Source organism: Myotis yumanensis, unplaced genomic scaffold, assembly GCF_028538775.1.
Source record: "Myotis yumanensis isolate MYYU_CA2020_CCGP unplaced genomic scaffold, mMyoYum1.0.hap1 SCAF_1, whole genome shotgun sequence".
Lineage (NCBI taxonomy): Eukaryota > Metazoa > Chordata > Mammalia > Chiroptera > Vespertilionidae > Myotis > Myotis yumanensis.
This window is the reverse complement of record NW_027223752.1, coordinates 90063089-90082969: the sequence shown is the minus strand read 5'-3', so window position 1 is coordinate 90082969 and position 19881 is coordinate 90063089. Positions and strand designations below refer to the sequence as shown.

The window sequence follows — 19881 nt, the reverse complement described above, 5'->3', positions numbered from 1 at the left end:
TTTTTATTTGACAATCTAAGGGAGAAGAGGTCAGTGACCCTGACTAAATAGTCAGGTATTGCACGTTTTAAAAATTCTTCGGCATACCAGTGTGCCACGGCATAATGACTGAAAAAATCCTGGTCTAAACTTCTGAATTTCCAGATGGATATTCAGGATTCAGGTAGGTTAAAACAAAACAAAACAAAGAAACAAACCAAAAAACCCTCAAACCTATCTATAATTACATTAACCCAGAACCTGAGCCATTTTACATATAGACTTTTTCCCCCCTGCTACTTTAGGACAAAATGAGTCTTTCCATTATTTATAAATATCATCTTTTTGTTCTTGCTATTTTAGGACAAAATGAATATTTCCAAACTACTACTCCTATGTAAAGTCAAGGAAACTTGTATGTTATTTTTGTTCATAACTTTACCAAGATTTGTTTATTGTTTAAGAAAAAAAAATCACATCATCAATAGCAATGCTATTCATATTTAAGTAGCCTGAAAAACAATTCTTCATCCGGCTATATTTGTGGCTGTTATATTTGTCAGCATTCTATATAGAACTGCAAGCATATGACTGCTATAGTCACATTCTAATTCCAGTACAGTGCTCAACCATTTACATACCCTTTGGTTAGAAGCCCTGTAGTTCTTCTGGTCAGCAATCTCTTTCATTGCAATGAGAGAAAAACAAAACAAAACAAAACAAAACAAAAAACCTATCACACATCACTGGTGGTTTTATTTAGAACAGAAGGATGATAAGGCAAATGTCATAAAAAAAACTCCAGTGAATCTGGATAAAATATATATAAAAGTACCTTATACTATTATTTTAACTTTTCTCTGTTTAAAATTATATAAAAAATAAAAGTTAACCCCAAATTGGATGTTCTAAAGACATTATATAACTCATACTTTGACTAATTCACTTAGCCTTCTTTCTATTCCCCAGCATCTGATTAATGACTGCTTTATTTCAAACAACCATCTCCAAAACAAAGCTTCAGCAAAAAATTAAGGATTATTCATACATTTTAGTTGGATTTTTATCATTTGTTTTCCTTCCAGTACATGAATTTTAAGATGCCCTAAGTTGGGGGGTGGCGGGGGGGACGACAATGTTATGTGTAAGTATATCCTATATAATAAAGAACTAATATGCTAATTAGACCGAACAGCAGAACGACCTTCTGGACGACTGTCTGGATGACCTTCCAGACGAAGCAGGGGCTGCGAGGGCTGTGAGGGGCTACGAGGACCTGCCGAGGCTCCGAGGGGCTGTGAGGGCCGGCCAAGGCTCTCAATAACAGCTCAAGTCTTAACAATAACTTAACATCATTAACAATTTAACGAAGCAATCTAGAAAGCCACTGTCTAGAGGTATTCTTGAGTCTCTTCCACTGCTTACCCCAACTTGGTCTGTTAGTGATATTCACAGTTTGAGTCTCCTCCCTTCAACAGGTGGAGCCTGATTTCCCTTTCCTTGCGCTTAGCAACTTCCACCACAAAGCCTGGCAGAAATGACAATGTGTGACTATGTCATAAAAGGCATTGTGACTTTACTGTCATGGGTCATCAGCATTGGAGGAAGCTACAGTAGTTACCATGTCATAAAGGACTCTCAAGATGCTCTTTAAAGAGGTCCACTTGGCAAAGAAGTGAGGCATTTACTCAAAGCCTTATAAGGGAGTCATTTTAAAAGTGAATCCTTCAGCCCCAATCAAGCCTTCATAGGACTGACTGCACCCTGGCTGACAGTCTGGGAGCAACTTCCTAGGAGATCCTAAGCCAGAATCACACTGCTAAGCTGCTTTCAAATTTTGACCCAAAGAAATGGTAAAAACAATAAATGTTTATTGTTTCAAGTCACAAAGTTTTGGGGTTGTTACACAGCAATAACTAACTACTGCAATAAAGTAAGCCAAATTCCCTTTCATGGCAGCTGGATAGCTATTCTAACAGTTTTTTTTGGTGGGATCTTTAGGGCTTTCAATATATAAGATTATGCCACCTGCAAACAGACAATTTTGCTTATTTCTTTTGGATTTGGATATGTTTTATGTTTTTCTTGCCTGACTCCTCTGCTAGGATTTCTAGTACCATGTTGAATAGGAATGATGAGAGTACACATCCGTCTTCTTCCTAATTTTACAGGAAAAGCTTTCAACCTTTCACCATTGAGTATGATGCTAGCTTGCATATATAGATGGCCTTTATTATGTTGAAGCATGTTCCTTCTATACCTAATTTGTTGAGAATTTTTATCATGAAAGAATGTTTTTTGTTAAATGCTTTTTCTATTGAGATGACTTTAATTTTTATTTCACGTTCTATTAATGTGATGTATCACATTTACTGATTTGCATATGTTGAACCATCTTTGCATTCAGGGATGAATCCTACCTACTTGATCATAATGTATGATCCTTATAATGTGCTGTTGAATTTGGTTTGTTAGTATTTTATTGAGAAATTTTATATCCATACTCATCAGGAATATTGGCCTGTAGCTTTACTGTAGTGTCCTTATCTGGTTTTGATATCCAGGAGTTGAACGCACACTTTAGAAAAGAAATTCAACATGGCCAACAAGAAAATGAAAGAAGGAATGCTGAAAAATTCACAAATCGAGAATCTCCAAACTAAAGGGAGTCCATGCCTAGAATACTTCACTGATGAATTCTATCAAGTATTTAAGAACTGGCACCAATGTTTTCCAAACCGATCCAAAATACAGAAGAGGAGGAAACACTTAATTCAATCTATAAAGCCAGCATTTATCTTCATACCAAAGCTAAAGGCATCACAGAAAAGCTACAGACCAGTACCCCTTATGAATATAAATGCAAAAATCATCAACAAGATACCTGCAAACTGAATCTTTGTTAAGAGAACTACACACCAGGATAAAGTGGGGCTTATCACAGGAATATTTGATTTGGGTGGTTCAACGTATGAAGAAAAGTCAAATAATGTAATACATCACATTAACAATAAAAGCAAAACGTGACATGTTCATCTTGATTGATGCAGAAAAAAAACGGTGACAAAATCCAACACTCTTTCATGATAAAAAAACCAACAATCGAGGAATAGAAGGGATTTTCCTTGGCATGATAAAAGGGCACCACAGCTAATACACTTCAGTGGTCAAAGACTGAAAGCTTTCCACATAAAATCTGGAGAAAACAACTAGGTCTACTCTCACCATTTCTATTCAACACTGTACTAGAAGTTCTAGCTAGAACAATTAGGCAAGAAGGAAATTAAAGGCATCCAAATTGAAAGCAAAATAGCTCTATTTGCAGAACACATGATATTATGTGGAAAATATCCCAATGAATTAGCAAAAACACAAAAACAGAGATTCTGAGATGTCAGCAGCATGGCAGCACGAAAAGACCTTCAGGTCTTTACCCTTGAAGTTGGATAGCTATAATTCAATAAAAGATTTTCTGCTCAACACACAAACACGTTTGAGAGATATGTGCATTAAGACATCTGAAGGTGGGAATGAACAGGGCAACAGGATGAGGAAAGGACAGAGACAAGAGCCATAGATGCATTCCAGAGTTCTCTGCTGCCCCAGAAGATGCAATAGCAGTGAACACTAGAGGTGCAACCCCCACTAGGTAAACCAGAGGGGCAGAGGCAGCAATCAGGCCTGGGCAGTTGGCACACACTGAGGCTGAGCCCAGGGTCAAGGGCAGAGAAGTACTGCAAAGGGTGGCAGCATTCTACCACCTATCATTATTGGTCAAAGAAATCTGCAGTCCTGGAAATTATCCATCATATTCTCCTGTGGCTCCCTGGCAGTAAAATCCTCACTTGAAAGACTGTAAAAAGGCAGAAAAAACTTTCCAGCATTAAGTAGTCTGTTGTCGTTGCAGCTAAACCCACTAGAAAGAATGTAACTGCAGATATGCAAAACCTCCCCCACCACACATACCTTCCCTAATCCATTCAGGTAGAGCATGGTAGAGGCAGCTGGGTCAACTCAGACGGAGTGGCCCTGCAGGTGCTTCTGGCTACAGGAAGGCAGCACAGGGAACACACTGGTCGAGTAACCCATAGCCTGCCACTTCCACCACGGAGGTGGTACTCTGAGACTGAGGAGATTGGGTCGTAAAGAGGACATCCACCTTCTTGAGATTTTTCCTTTTCTTTCTGAACTCCCTTCTTACCTTGGACTGATGGATTAATCTCTGTCTGGATATTTGTGGAAATGAAATATATATATATTTATATCTCCTCACCCAAGGATATATTTTATTGATTTTTAGAGAGAGAGGAAGGAGGGAGTGGGAGAGGAAGTGGGGGGAGAAATATTGATGTGAGAGAAACATCGATTGGTTGCCTCCAGTACACACCCTGACCGGGGATCAAACCTGCAACCTAGGTATGTTCCCTGACTGGGAATCAAACCCTCAAAATTTTGATGTAAAGGATGACACTCCAACCAACTGAGCCACCAAGCCAGGTCACGAAATATTTTAAGTATTTGACTCTCACTGTTTAGCTGGTTGATAATTAGAGGTCTTTCTTTTGTTTTCCAGTAGGTGGTGGTGAAGCCCAAGTTTTTATTTTCTGTTACCTACACCACAGAGGTTTCCAGGGATCTCTATAGGGCAGAAGATATTTGTAAACAATACTTCCAAGGGGCTATTATCTAAAATACAGTATAAAGAACTCACACAGCCTTGGCTGGGTGGCTCAGTTGGTTGGTGCATCATCCCGTACACCAAAACTTTGAGGGTTTGATTCCTGGTCAGGGCACATACCTAGGTTGCAGGTTTTATCCACCGTCTGGTGCATTTGAGATATTTATGTATTGCTCTTACGTCTCTCTCTCTCTAAAAATCAATAAAGTAATTTTAAAAATAAATTAAGGAAAAGCCGCATGTAAGGAGCTTATAAGTCACCACTCCATCCTAACATCAAGAGCTGAAAAGACTGAATAATGAGTAACACCTTTTGGATCTGACAGAGAGGGGTGGACCGGGGATATACAGTGAGGCCTTGACTTACAAGTGTCCCGACTAACGAGTTTTTTGAGATACCAGCTGTCTCTCGGCTGATTTTTTGCATTGAATTGATAGAGTAATTTGAGTTAATGAGCTCCTTAACGAGCTTGGTCTCAGAACGAATTAAACTCGTAAGTCAAGGCCCCACTGTACCACTGTCCCCAAGACTGAAGATACAAAAATGACTCCTAGTGGAATACTGGGAGTCACCGCTTACCTGAACAGAGACTTATCAGCTATAACTGCTGTGGGATCTAGTGCAAGGGTAGGAAAACCTGAACTGTAATTGACTAATTGCTGGAAGCTCAGTGCATACAACTTTGATATTTAAAAATTCTAGAGGGACCCAGTCATGGGGCCCTCTCACAATATTGTGAGATTTATCATCAGGAACTTGACAAGGATCCACAGTAAATGTTAGAGAAAAATCTCCTTGTACTTTCGGCAGGGGGAGGGGGAAAAGGTATCATTTTGAAAGACACCAAAGCACTATGTCCTGGTCTCAAGAAAACTAATTAAGCAGAGCCTAAACTACCCGGGTATTGTCAGAGCCTAAATGATCTGGGGTAAAGGAAATATCCAACCCCAACCCATTCTAGCCATCCTGACCCACACAATGGGGGAGAAAAAAACTGAGAAATACTTGTGAAGTTCATAGTCCAGGAGCATAGGGTCCTGAAAAGATGAGACCTAATCATAGGGCTATAGAACATTTCCTCTTCCCCCATACCTTACCACCATATTATTAACAGCCTATTTACTTACAACAATTCCTTTTACACTGTACATCATGTTGGCTATCAAGAAAAACTTACTGTGCATATCAAATGGCAAATAGCACAACCTAAAAAGACAGAGAGCTAGCATCAGAACCTGACATAGCAGAGATGTTGGAATTTTATCAAAAGAGGAATATGGAGAACCAAGATGGCAGCGTAGGGAGCGGACCTGTGTGTGCTGCTCTCTCACAGCATCATTGAAACTATCAACTATGAAGTAAACAACCGCCACTCAGAACCATGGGGAAGTTGGCCCAGTGGGAGATCTACAACTGGAAGAAAAGAAAGAAGCGCAGTGAGACTGAGTGGGAGCTACGGAGGCACCAAAACCAGAGGTACGCAGTCACACGCCACGCGGGCTGCAAATGGATTCTCGGTTTTTTACGAACCCTCGAATCCTCTGGGCTTGCTCGGGGCGGGTCCCTGAGGCCCCAGATCCCACAGGGAGAGGCGGCCACGGCCTTGCAGTGGTCGGAGAGCGAGGGAAGCTCTGACATGCGGCTGCTCGCCGGCACTGAGGGACAAGAAGTCCTGGTGTCCCGGGGAGGCGAGGGGCGCGGAGACGCTGCCATCGCTATTTCCTCCACGCTGGCGACTCCCTGTGACCCCGCCCTACCCTCAGGGCTGTGCCAGAGGCACAAGAGGGAATGACTGTGCTTTTACAAACTCTCAAATCCACTGAGCTGGTTCGGGCGGGTCTCTGAGGCCCCAGGCCCCAAGGCAAGAGACAGCACGGCCTTCCAGCAGTCAGAAAGCGAGGGAGGCTCTGGCGCTCGGCTGCTCACCTGCACTGGGGGACGAAAAGTCCTGGTGTCCTGGATAGGCAAGGGGCTGCTGAGTCTCCGCCCCGGCGACTCCCTGTGACCCCGCCCTTCGCAATTTACATTCCCATCTGGGCTGTGCCAGACTCACAAGGAGAAACGCCTTTGCTTCTGCAAACTTTCAAATCCACTGAGCTGGTTCAGGCGGGATCATGAGGCACCAGACCCTACGGGGAGAGGCAGCACGGCCTTGCAGCCATCAGAAAGCGAGAGAGACTCTGTTGCACAGCTGCTCGCCGGCACTGGGGGACACAAAGCCCTGGCAGAGATTCAAGGGGCCGCGGAGACTCAGCCAGTGCTATTTGCTACGCCATGGCGACTCCCTGAGACTCAGCCCTAATCAATTTACATCCCCATCCAAGCTGTGCCAGGTGCACAAAAAGACCCACCTGCGCTTTTGCAGCCTATCCCAACAAATTGCAGACTTCAACTGCTCGCAGCCATGGGAGACACACTCAAGAAGCAGACCCAGGAGAACCAGGATGGCAGCATAAGGAAGAGACCTGTGCGTGCTACCTCACACAACAACATCGAAACTACCAAATATCAGACAAACACCTATCATACAGAACCATGGGAAAGTTGGCCCAGTGGAAGCTCTACAACTGGAAGGAGAGAAAGAACATTGAGACTGAGTAGGATGTGACACCAAGTACAGAGCCCAACCCAACAAACTGCAGATTTCAACTCCTCGCATAGAAAGAAGCGCATTGAGACTGAGTAGGATGTGCAGAGGCACCAAGTACAGAGCCCATCCCAGCAGGCTGCAGATTTCAGCTCCTTGCATCTGGGAGGGACGCAATCGGGGGGCAGAGTCGGATCCGGGGCCGGCCAGAGCTGGGCCTGACTGGGCCGGCACTGTGGAACTGCTGTACCAGCAAGCGCACAAACATGCCCACTGGTCCCAGTCTCTTGTGGGGCGCTGGGGGACAGCAGACAGGCAGTCTGTGCACTTGGTGGAGGGTAGGAGTGCTGGAGGTTCAACCACCAGGAACGCCTGGAGATTTTGTCTGGTGGGGAGCCGCCGGCAGGGGACAGAGGGCCAAACTTCCTGTTTCCCCGGTAAGGCTGGGATGGCCCCGGTGAGGTCGGGATGGCCCCGGTGAGGTTGAAACGGCCCCGGTGTGGTAGGGACAACCCCGGTCAGGTCGAAACGGCTCCGGTGTGGTAGGGACAACCCCGGTCAGGTTGAAACGGCCCTGGTGAGGTCGGGACGGCCCCGGTGAGGTTGAAACGACCCCCGTGAGGTAGGAACGACCCCCGTGAGGTAGGAACGACCCCGGTGAGGTTGAAACAGCCCCCGTGAGGTAGGGACGACCCCGGCCTGGTAGGGACAACCCCAGTCAGGTCGAAACGGCCCTGGTGTGGTAGGGACGACCCCGGTCAGGTTGAAACGGCCCCGGTGTGGTAGGGACGACCCCAGTGAGGTTGAAACAGCCCCCGTGAGGTAGGGACGACCCCGGTCAGGTTGAAACGGCCCCCGTGAGGTAGGGACGACCCCGGTGAGGTTGAAACGGCCCCCGTGCGGTAGGGACGACCCCGGTGAGGTTGAAACGGCCCCCGTGAGGTAGGGACGACCCCAGTCAGGTCGAAACAGCCCCGGTGTGGTAGGGACAACCCCGGTCAGGTTGAAACGGCCCCAGTGTGGTAGGGACAACCCCGGTGAGGTTGAAACGGCCCCGGTGTGGTAGGGACAACCCCGGTGAGGTTGAAACGGCCCCGGTGTGGTAGGGACAACCCCGGTGAGGTTGAAACGGCCCCCGTGAGGTAGGGACGACTCCGGTGAGGTTGAAACAGCCCCCGTGAGGTAGGGACGACCCCATTCAGGTCGAAACGGCCCCGGTGTGGTAGGGACGACCCCGTTGAGGTTGAAACGGCCCCCGTGAGGTAGGGACGACCCCAGTCAGGTCGAAACGGCCCCGGTGTGGTAGGGACAACCCCGGTCAGGTTGAAAAGGCCCCAGTGTGGTAGGGACAACCCCGGTGAGGTTGAAACGGCCCCGGTGTGGTAGGGACAACCCCGGTCAGGTTGAAACGGCCCCGGTGTGGTAGGGACAACCCCGGTGAGGTTGAAACGGCCCCGGTGTGCTAGGGACGACCCCGGTGAGGTTGAAACAGCCCCCGTGAGGTAGGGACGACCCCAGTCAGGTCGAAACGGCCCCGGTGTGGTAGGGACGACCCCGGTGAGGTTGAAACGGCCCCCGTGAGGTAGGGACGACCCTGGTCAGGTCGAAACGGCCCCGGTGTGGTAGGGACAACCCTGGTCAGGTTGAAACGGCCCCCGTGAGGTAGGGACGACCCCAGTCAGGTCGAAACGGCCCCGGTGTGGTAGGGACAACCCCGGTCAGGTTGAAACGGCCCCGGTGTGGTAGGGACAACCCCGGTGAGGTTGAAACGGCCCCCGTGAGGTAGGGACGATCCCGGTGAGGTTGAAACGGCCCCCGTGAGGTAGGGACGACCCCGGTCAGGTCGAAACGGCCCCGGTGTGGTAGGGCCAACCCCGGTCAGGTTGAAACGGCCCCGGTGTGGTAGGGACGACCCCAGTGAGGTTGAAACGGCCCCCGTGAGGTAGGGACGACCCTGGTCAGGTCGAAACAGCCCCGGTGTGGTAGGGACAACCCCGGTCAGGTTGAAACGGCCCCCGTGAGGTAGGGACGACCCCGGTGAGGTTGAAACGGCCCCCGTGAGGTAGGGACGACCCCGGTGAGGTTGAAACGGCCCCCGTGAGGTAGGGACGATCCCGGTGAGGTTGAAACGGCCCCCGTGAGGTAGGGACGACCCTGGTCAGGTCGAAACAGCCCTGGTGTGGTAGGGACAACCCCGGTCAGGTTGAAACGGCCCCCGTGAGGTAGGGACGACCCCGGTGAGGTTGAAACGGCCCCCGTGAGGTAGGGACGACCCCGGTGAGGTTGAAACGGCCCCGGTGTGGTAGGGACAACCCCGGTGAGGTTGAAACGGCCCCCGTGAGGTAGGGACGATCCCGGTGAGGTTGAAACGGCCCCCGTGAGGTAGGGACGACCCCGGTCAGGTCGAAACGGCCCCGGTGTGGTAGGGCCAACCCCGGTCAGGTTGAAACGGCCCCGGTGTGGTAGGGACGACCCCAGTGAGGTTGAAACGGCGCCCGTGAGGTAGGGACGACCCTGGTCAGGTCGAAACAGCCCCGGTGTGGTAGGGACAACCCCGGTCAGGTTGAAACGGCCCCCGTGAGGTAGGGACGACCCCGGTGAGGTTGAAACGGCCCCCGTGAGGTAGGGACGACCCCGGTGAGGTTGAAACGGCCCCCGTGAGGTAGGGACGATCCCGGTGAGGTTGAAACGGCCCCCGTGAGGTAGGGACGACCCCGGTCAGGTCGAAACGGCCCCGGTGTGGTAGGGCCAACCCCGGTCAGGTTGAAACGGCCCCGATGTGGTAGGGACGACCCCAGTAAGGTTGAAACGGCCCCCGTGAGGTAGGGACGACCCTGGTCAGGTCGAAACAGCCCTGGTGTGGTAGGGACAACCCCGGTCAGGTTGAAACGGCCCCCGTGAGGTAGGGACGACCCCGGTGAGGTTGAAACGGCCCCCGTGAGGTAGGGACGACCCCGGTGAGGTTGAAACGGCCCCCGTGAGGTAGGGACGACCCCAGTCAGGTCGAAAAGGCCCCGGTGTGGTAGGGACAACCCCGGTCAGGTCGAATCGGCCCCGGTGTGGTAGGGACAACCCCGGTGAGGTTGAAACGGCCCCCGTGAGGTAGGGACGACCCCGGTGAGGTTGGAACGGCCCCCGTGAGGTAGGGACGACCCCGGTCAGGTCGAAACGGCCCCGGTGTGGTAGGGACGACCCCGGTGAGGTTGAAACGGCCCTGGTGAGGTCGGGACAGCCCCGGTGAGGTTGAAACGGCCCCCGTGAGGTAGGAACGACCCCGGTGAGGTTGAAACAGCCCCCGTGAGGTAGGGACGACCCCGGCCTGGTAGGGACAACCCCGGTCAGGTCGAAACGGCCCCGGTATGGTAGGGACAACCCCGGTCAGGTTGAAACTGCCCCGGTGTGGTAGGGACGACCCCGGTGAGGTTGAAACGGCCCCCGTGAGGTAGGGACGACCCCGGTGAGGTTGAAACGGCCCTGGTGAGGCTCAGACGGCCCTGGTGAGGTTGAGACTAATCCAGTGAGGTTGGGACAAATAAAGGGGACCAGTATGGACTGATGAACAGGGGTAGATACAGAAGCAGAGCAACATTGAACAGAATGTTAAACTACAGTGGAAAGCCTGGGGAGGGTTGGGGGGCGGATTAAGAGACCAACTGAAGGACTTATATGCATGCATATAAGATTAACCAATGGACACAAGACACGGGGCGGGGGGGCGGGGGGTAGGGGCCGGGGGAATGTCAAGGGGGGGAAAAAAGGAGACATATGTAATACTCTTTGTAATACTTTAAGAAATAAAAATTATTAAAATATTAAAAAAAAAAAAGAGGAATATGAAACAACTATGATGAACATGTTAAGGGTCCTAGTGGATAAAGTAGACAGTATACAATAACAACAGATGGGCAATGTCAGCAGAGTTGGAAATCCCACAAAAGCACCAAAACTAAATGCTAAAGATATAAAAAATACTGTAACAGAAATGAAGAATGCATTTGATGGATTATCAGTAGACTGAACAAAGAACTGCTGAGTTTGAAGATATAACAGAAACTTTAGAAAACTAAAAAGAAAAGAGAACAAAGACTGGAAAAAAAAATTAGAACAGAATACCCAAGCACTGGGGGAAAACCCCAGAAGGTATAACATACACATTTCAGGAATGCCAGAAGGAAAAGAGAGAAAGGAACAGAAGAAATATTTGAAACAATAATAAGTTAATGTCAGAAACTAAACCACATATCCAGGAAGTTCAGAACAGTAAGCAGGATAAATGCTCCCAAACCAAGGCATATCACTTCAAACTATGGAAAAATAAGTAATTTTTAAAAGTCCTAAAAGAAGCCAGAGGTGGGGGAAACACTTTACCTATAAAGAAATAAAGGTAGGAATTACAAACAACTTCTCCTCAGAAACCATGCAAGCAAAAAGAGAGTGAAGTAAAATATTTAGTGTTGAGGAAAAAAAGAAAACCAACTTAGAATTCTATATCTTGTGAAATTATGCTTCAAAAGTGGAGAATTATTTTCTTAGACAAAAATTAAGGAAATTTGTTGCCAGTCAACCTGCCTTGTAAGAAATGTTAAAAGGAGTTCTTGTGAGAGAAATTCAGGTCTACACAAAGAAAGACCATCAAATAAGGAATAAGTAAAATAAAAACTTTTTTCTTATTCCTAACTGATCTAACAAATAATTTGTTCAAAATAACAATAGCAACAATGTATTTGAATATGTATTAGTTATAAATGTATACTGCACTCTAGGGCAACCACTAACAAAGTTTTTAAAATATATATAAAAGAGAAAATAATATAAATTGCTCAATTAAAATCACAGAAGGCAGATAAAAGTAGGAAGAGCTAAGCAACAAATAGAAAACAGTAATAAATATGACAGATATAACTCTAACTATATAATCACTTTGATGCCAATGGTCTAAATATACCAATTAAAAGATTGATTTGTCAAAATGGATTTTAAAAAATCAGACTTTACCTACAAGAAACCCTCTTTAAATATACTTATATTTAAAAGTAAAAGGGTGGAGAAAAATATTCCCTGCCAACACTAACCAAAAAAAAAGCAGAAGTTATATTAATTTCAGACGGAACAGACTTCAAAATAAGAAAATTTATCTGAGATAAATAAGGGCATACATAATGATAAAGAGATCAATACTGCAAGAAAGTGTAAAAATACTTAACAAGTATGTGGCTAACAACAGTGTTAAGCTATGTGAGGCAAAACTAGAATTGCAAAGAGAAACAGATGAATCCACTACCATAGTTGGATACTTCAACCCTCTCCATTAGAAATGGATAGATCCAACAGGCAAAGAAATCAATAAGGACATAATCAATCAATCAACTGGACATAATGGACAACTTCATCCAACATTCTTCTTAAGCTTGAATGCAATATTCACCAAGACAGACCACATTCTGGGCCATAAAACAGACCATAACAACTTTAAAAGAATAGAAATCATACAATGTCTGCTGTCATACCTCAATGGAATTAAACTAGAAATCAGTACTAGACCACCAACTTACACCATACACAAAAATAAACTCAAAACGGACAAAGGACTTAAACATACACTAAGACAGGAAACCATAAAAATATTAGAGGAATCCACAGGCAGCAAAATCTCAGACATATACCGAAGCAGTATCTTCACTGATACAGCTCCTCGGGCAATGGAAACTAAAGAGAAAATAAACAAATGGGACTACATCAAAATAAAAAGCTTCTGCACAGCAAAAGAAACCATCAACAAAACAAGAAAGCCCAATGCATGGGAGAACATATTTGCCAATGTTATCACCAATAAGGGTTTAATCTCCAACATTTACAGGGAACTCATACAACTTAACAAAAGGAAGATAAACAATCCAATAGAAAAATGAGCAACGGACCTAAATAGATACTTTTCTAAAGAGGACATAAGGCAGGCCAAGAGACATATGAAAACATGCTCAAAGTCACTAATCATCAGAGAGATGCAAATCAAAATGACAATGAGGTACCATCTCACACCTGTCAGAATGGCTATCATCAACAAAACAACAGACGACAAGTGCTGGAGAGGATGTGGAGAAAAAGGAACCCTCTTGCATTGCTGGTGGGAATGCAGACTGGTGCAGCCACTGTGAGAACAGTACGGAGTTTCTTCAAAAAACTAAAAATGGAACTCCCATTTGACCCAGTGATCCCACTTCTAGGAATATATCCCAAGAAACTAGAAACACCAATCAGAAAGGATATATGCACCCCGATGTTCATAGCAGCACAATTTACCATAGCTAAGATTTGGAAATAGCCTAAGTGCCCATCAGCAGATGAGTGGATTAGAAAACCGTGGTACATCTACACAATGGAACACTACACTGCAGTAAAAAAGAAGGAATTCTTACCATTTGCAACAGCATGGATGGAACTGGAGAGCATTACGCTAAGTGAAATAAGCCAGTCGGAGAAAGATAAATATCACATGATCTCACTCATTTGTGGAATATAATGAATAACATAAACTGATGAACAAAAACAGATTCAGAGACAGGAGGATCGATCAGACCATCAAACCTCAGAGGGGAGGTAGGGAAGGGTGAGGGTAAGGGGGAGAGATCAACCAAAGGACTTGTATGCATGCATATAAGCATAACCAATGGACAAAGACACCAGGGGGGTGAGAGCATGAGTGGGGGTGGGGGTGGAGGGCAATGGGGGGATAAGGACACATATGTAATACCTTAATCAATAAAGAAAAAAAAGCAAAAAAACAACTAGAAATCAGTAACATAAAAATAACCGAAAAATCCCAAAACACACGGAGATTAAACAACTCACTTAAATAACACAAGGGTCAAAAAAGAAATCTCAAGAGAAAATACAAAGTATCTGGAACTAAATGAAAACACAAAATATCAAACTTTGCGGGAGGCTGTGAAAGCAATGCTCAGAGGTAAATATACAGCACTGAATGCATATATTATAAAGATCCAGCTATATTATATTCTGAAAAGGGCAAAACAATGAAGACAGTAAAAACATCAGTGGTTGCCTGGGGGGTGGGATGAATAGGTGGAGCACAGAGGCATTTTAGACCAGTGAAAATACTCTGCATGATATCATAATGATGGATATGTCATTACGTATTTTTATCCAAACCCAATGAATGTACAACACCCAAGAGTGAACAGCAATTTAAACTATGGACTTTGAGTGATTACCATGTCAATGCAGGTTCATCAATTTTAACAAATGTACCACTCTAGTGGGAGATATTGACAATGAGAGAGTCTATGCATGTGTGGGGCAGAGGGTACATAGGAAATCTCTATTATAATCCCCTCAATTTTTCTGTGAACCTAAAATTGCTCATTAAAAAAGTCTTAATAAAAAAATGTAATAAAGTTACTACAAGTTTATATTGAGTTACTTTACAACTAGTTCTCAGGAAACATGCTTTCTGCCTTCTTCCTCTTCGTATTGGCTCCCTATGCCTCTTTTTAGTGTTTCTTCTTGATTCCATTGTCATCTCAGCACATGAAAAGTTTTCTAGTTTGGCTCCCAATAGTTGTTTGGTATTCCAATTCCAAATTCAAGAGAAATAATGTGAATAGCCTAGCCCACATCAGCTATTCAGCTCTGATTTAAATACCTGGTACCACTTTGGCTGGAGATGGTATGTGGCATGGAAGCATCCTTAGACTAACCCCTCTACCCACTGGTCCTTAGAATGATGTCCCTGCATTGTCAGACAGGTTTTTTTTTTAAAAAAAGGTTGAGGGCAAGGTCAGGTAACAATCTTAAATGTTCAAACAGGGGCGGTGGGGGGGGGGGGGGGGAGGCAAATCTGTTTTCAATTCCTCAATATTTTCTTAATTTAGAATTGATGCAAAAATGAATTCATGTACAAATAAGGCTTTCTATTATAAAGTTAATTTTTAAATTACACTTAATTCATTCCTATAGTTAAAACAAAATTGTACTAGATGGAAATTAAATGCCAAAAGAAAATTTTTAAGTTACTAAATATTTTTGTGCATCAGTTTTTTCATCTTAATATGGAAATAATAAAATGGCTATAAGGATTAGTGTGAAAATATGTATAAAGCAAATATTGCTCTTAATTTTTTCCCACTTGATAGGTCTGAGCCAATGATTTCAGTACTTATTTTTCCATATTTGTCGAATTTACAAACCATATATGACTAAAATCTCTCTACTACACTACACAGAATTCTATTCTTTCAGAATTAACACGATACAATGTTAGCACTTATTGAACATAGTTTCAGAGAATAAGGACTCACTGTTCTGTATCAAGAATTTGCAGGTAAAAAGACAAAGAGGACAAGAGCTCAGAATCTAGTGTTACCAATGCATACAACTAAAATCCAAGGTGGAAGAAGCACTCTGCCTAGGCTAGGGAAATCTAGGTAGGTATTTGAAAATTTTAAGGGGAAATTTAAAAAGGTCAATGGATAAGTAAGCATAAAAATGATAGAGAATAGATTTGAAGAACTGTAGTATGGATAAAACGTCACAGGTTGGAAAAAGGTGGTGGAATATTATGAAGATGATGCTTCAAAACAGAGGTTGGAACCTGATTTAGAAGGGCTTTGTAAAAAAACAGCTAAGAAATTTGAATTTTATTCGGTAGGCAATGGGAAGCCATCAGAGATTTTTATGGAGCAACATTTGTAAGGACAGACTGCAGAAAGGGGCAGGAAGCATTACTTTTTTAAAAAGGCATAGCCCTGGCCAGTGTGGCTCACTGATTATAGAGTGTCGGCCTGCACCGTGAAGGGTTGCCTGAGTTCAATTTCTGGGCAAAGGCACCTACCTGGGTTCCAAGTTCAAGCCCTGCCCCAGAGGGGGCCTGTGCAGGAGGCAATCAATGGATGTGCCTCTCACATTCATGATTCTCATTCTCATTCTCTCTCTTTCTCTCTGCCCCCCTCTCTCTTCCACTCTCAGAAAGACTAGTACATTTGATTTCACTGATATGTGGAATCTAATGAACAAAATGAACTAACGAGCAAAATAGAGACAGACCCACAGAAAGCAGGCTGACAGCTGGGGGTCAGGGGGAATTGGGGAGCTAGGTGGTGGTAGTGGTGGTGGTGGTGGTGGTGGTGGGATTCAGAAAAAAAAAGAGAAAAAAACTCACAAACAACAGTGTAGTGATTGCTAACGGGAGGTGGGGGAAGGGAAGGTGAAGGTATAGGGCAGGGGTGGGCAAACTTTTTGACTCGAGGGCCACAATGGGTTCTTAAACTGGACCGGAAGGCCGGAACAAAAGCATGGATGGAGTGTTTGTGTGAACTAATATAATTTCAAAGTAAACATCATTACATAAAAGGGTACGGTCTTTTTTTTTTTTTAGTTTTATTTATTTCAAACGGGCCGGATCCGGCCCGTGGGCCGTAGTTTGCCCACGGCTGGTATAGGGGTATAAATGGTGATGGCGGGATATCTGGCTTGGGGTGGTGAACATACAATACAATGTACATATGATGTGTTATGGAACTGTGCACCTGAAACCTGTATAATTGTTCACCAATGTCACCCAAATAAATTCAATAAAAATGAAAAAAATAAAATAAAAAGGCATAAACTTTCTAATTAAATCTAGTTTCTGACCCCAGTTCAAACATTTGATTAGTTGTGTGAGAATAAATTACTGAGCCCCTCTTAGCTTCAGTTTTATCTGAAAGTAGTACATATAGCAGTGCTACCTGTGAAGATTGAGATAATGTATATAATGTGGTTTGTACAATGCTTAGTAACTCAATAAGAGATATATGTAACATTTACTATGTGCCACACATTGTTCTACAATGTGTCTATGTATTAACTCATTTGAGTCTCACAGTACTCCTACAAGGCAGATATTGTTATACACAGCTGAGGGAATCAAAGCACAGGAAGGTTAAATGGCTTTCTTAGTCACAAAGCTACCAAGTGGTAGACATGGAACTAACTCCAGTTCCATGCCCTTAATCAATATATTATAAAGCCTCTTTAGGAAAGATCATGTCAGAGTTTTTGAAACTCTGGTCAAATTCTCTCTAGTTAAATTTATCATTAATAAATACAGATTCCCCAACCCCATCCTCCAGACCTACTCTGATGAAGCCAAGTAATCAGCATTTATTAATCCTCATCAGAGGATATTTTTTCCATTGACTTTTTTTTAGAGAGTGGAAGGGGAAGTGAAGAAGAAGGGGAGGGAGGGAAGGAAAGAGGGAGGAAGGGAGGGAGGGAGGGAGAGAGTGAGAAAGAGAGAGAGAGAAGCATCTCATGTGATTGGTTGCCTCGCGCCCAGGCCACGCAGCGCTGGGGATGGAGCTTGTCCTTGACTGAAATCTGAACCCATGACCCCTCAGTCCCTGGGTTGACGCTCTAACCACTGAGCAACTGACTAGTGCTAGAATCATCATCATAATAAAAGGTAATATGCAAATGGTCATCATGCCATCATGCTATAATGCCGGTCAGCAGAGACCTGAGGCTGTGTGGCACCGGGCCAGGGTGGGCGACCTGAGGCCCCCTGAGGCTGCGGCGCCCCCCTCCCCCCCCCAGTGCCATGACGTGAGACTGTGTCCCCTGCCCGCGGGGCTTGATGGGGCTTGGGCCGGCCAGGTCTTGGTGTCGCCCAATGGGGGTGGGGCCAGCTGGACACTTCTATTATAGAGAAAGGGAAAATAGCAATATTAATATATTTCCTCTAATTAATTCCCTTTTAATGTGCACAAATTTCGTGCACCAGGCCACTAGTTATTTAATAAATCCTTCAAGGTAATGTGTATGCAATAAAATTTGGAACTCACTCATTTAGGGAGACAGAGCAAAAAAATCAATGAAAAGAATCCAGATAAGGAAAAGATACATTAAAATGTAGACACTAATGTTTAAAAAAAAATTACCATGTGCTGGTAGCTTACACAAAATGAGAATAGCTCATGGGAAAGTATAGCGAATGTCTTTGCTGTAGTCTTACACAAAATGTTTAAATTTCAACGATCATAAATACAGAACATTTAAACCTATTCCCCTCCCCCCCAAGCTAATAATGAAACAAAAATTCATTAGCAGGGATGGGAGAGTGGGAGTGGCCAGCACTAGATGAAGGAATGTCTATTCTGAATAATGCAAAGTCCTACCTTGTAAGAGCTACTTATACACTTATATAGTATGATGCCCTGGTGTTAAAAATCTTAAAAGGAACAGAAAATACCTGTTCCTATAAAGCAAGACAAAATTAGTCTGAAGTTTTCAACAAGGCAAGATATAAAATGTCCACACACGTAAAGCACTCATTTAGTGTCCGCTTGAGCGAAAGCCGACCCGTACAGCACTCACTTACGACATACATTTAAACGATTCCAGAAGGCAAGACTTTGCTACGGGGCTAGACAGAGTTTGCTATTTTAGGTAGTTCGTCATTACAAATAAATAAAACAAAAAACACCAAAATAAAAACGAAGCAAAACAAAGAAAACCCCACGCTGGAAATAGGAGTATTCCCAATGCGACTCGACAGTACCCCAGTTGGCCAATGAACAGAGGGGCTAGACTAGAGGCATGTCTGTCTGTGGCACCAACTAAACCTCATCCCTATTGTTAGTAATCGAATGCGACCCCTGTGAACGCTGCTCTTACTAGAGCCGGTTTAAATGGGCAAGAGTCTCGGGTTTCTGCGGTACAAAAAAATGCCAAGCGTGGAAGCAAAACATCCGGGTTTTACATACAAAGGCTGCTCAGATTTCAGTTTAAACCCCTACCGGGCATTCCACAGCCTGTCACTTCCCCGCGGAGCCGAAGAACAGCCTGCTGCGGCCGCGCCCCTCGGGAAGAACCGGGAGCTCCGCCGCGCACCTCCGCATTCCAAACCTGTGCCAACCTTCCATCTTCGATAAAGGAGGGTTCTCCTACCTGTGGCAACGCGTTCGCAATCGGCTGCCGCTACTGTCGAAGCTTCAGCACGCGAGCCGAATGGGCGAAAATGCTAACCAGCCATGACCAGCAGGTCAGAGACTAGACAAAAGTCAGAGGTTAAACACGAGGCTCGTTACTATCACAATTGCCTCGCACGCGCCAACCGGCCGGAGCGCCGGCCGGGGAAAAGCTCCCCTGCGCCCCGACCTCTCCAAGTCCCTCCAGGCGGCCCCGCCACCCCGACACCCACAGGCAGCCCGAGGCCCCCCGCTCCCCGGCGCCCCCGGCCGAGCCCTGGAACCCTCCGCTTCGTCCCGCTCCCCAGCCGCTCACCACGGCGCGGCCAGAAGTTCCAGAAGCGCCGGGCCACTTTTCAGTTCTCGCGCTGCAACAACTGCAACATCCCCATCCAACGGCCTGCAAGATTCAAAATCTCCACTTCCGGCCGCAACCCGGAAGAGGCCCTCGGCCCCGCCCCTCGGGGCGGAACACGCGGCGGTGCGGGAGGTGGCGGCGGCAGCTGCGGCGGCGGCGCGCCCCCCGCGGGCTGCCCTCCCGACTGTGTCCGAGTTCCTTCGGTTTCTTTCGTCCAGCTCCTTGTCTCGGTGCACAGCGAGGTCGGGCGCAGGGTCGGCGTTTCTGCCCGGTGGCTCCCCAGAGGACCCTATTGTTTCTGAAGTTTCATTC

At 45.7% G+C, this 19881-nt stretch overlaps 1 protein-coding gene across 1 annotated transcript in view; it reads right to left on the bottom strand.

Annotated features, from left to right (window-relative positions):
- Nucleotides 1–19622, bottom strand: part of G2E3 (G2/M-phase specific E3 ubiquitin protein ligase) — a 75143-nt gene extending 55521 nt beyond the window's left edge. The window contains exons 1-2 of the mRNA XM_070427366.1: nucleotides 19528–19622; nucleotides 19192–19293 (exon numbers count right to left, since the gene is read on the bottom strand). The gene's annotated coding sequence lies outside the window, so the exon portion shown is untranslated. The remainder of the gene's footprint in view (nucleotides 1–19191; nucleotides 19294–19527) is intronic.
- Between the last annotated feature and the right edge of the window lie 259 nt (nucleotides 19623–19881).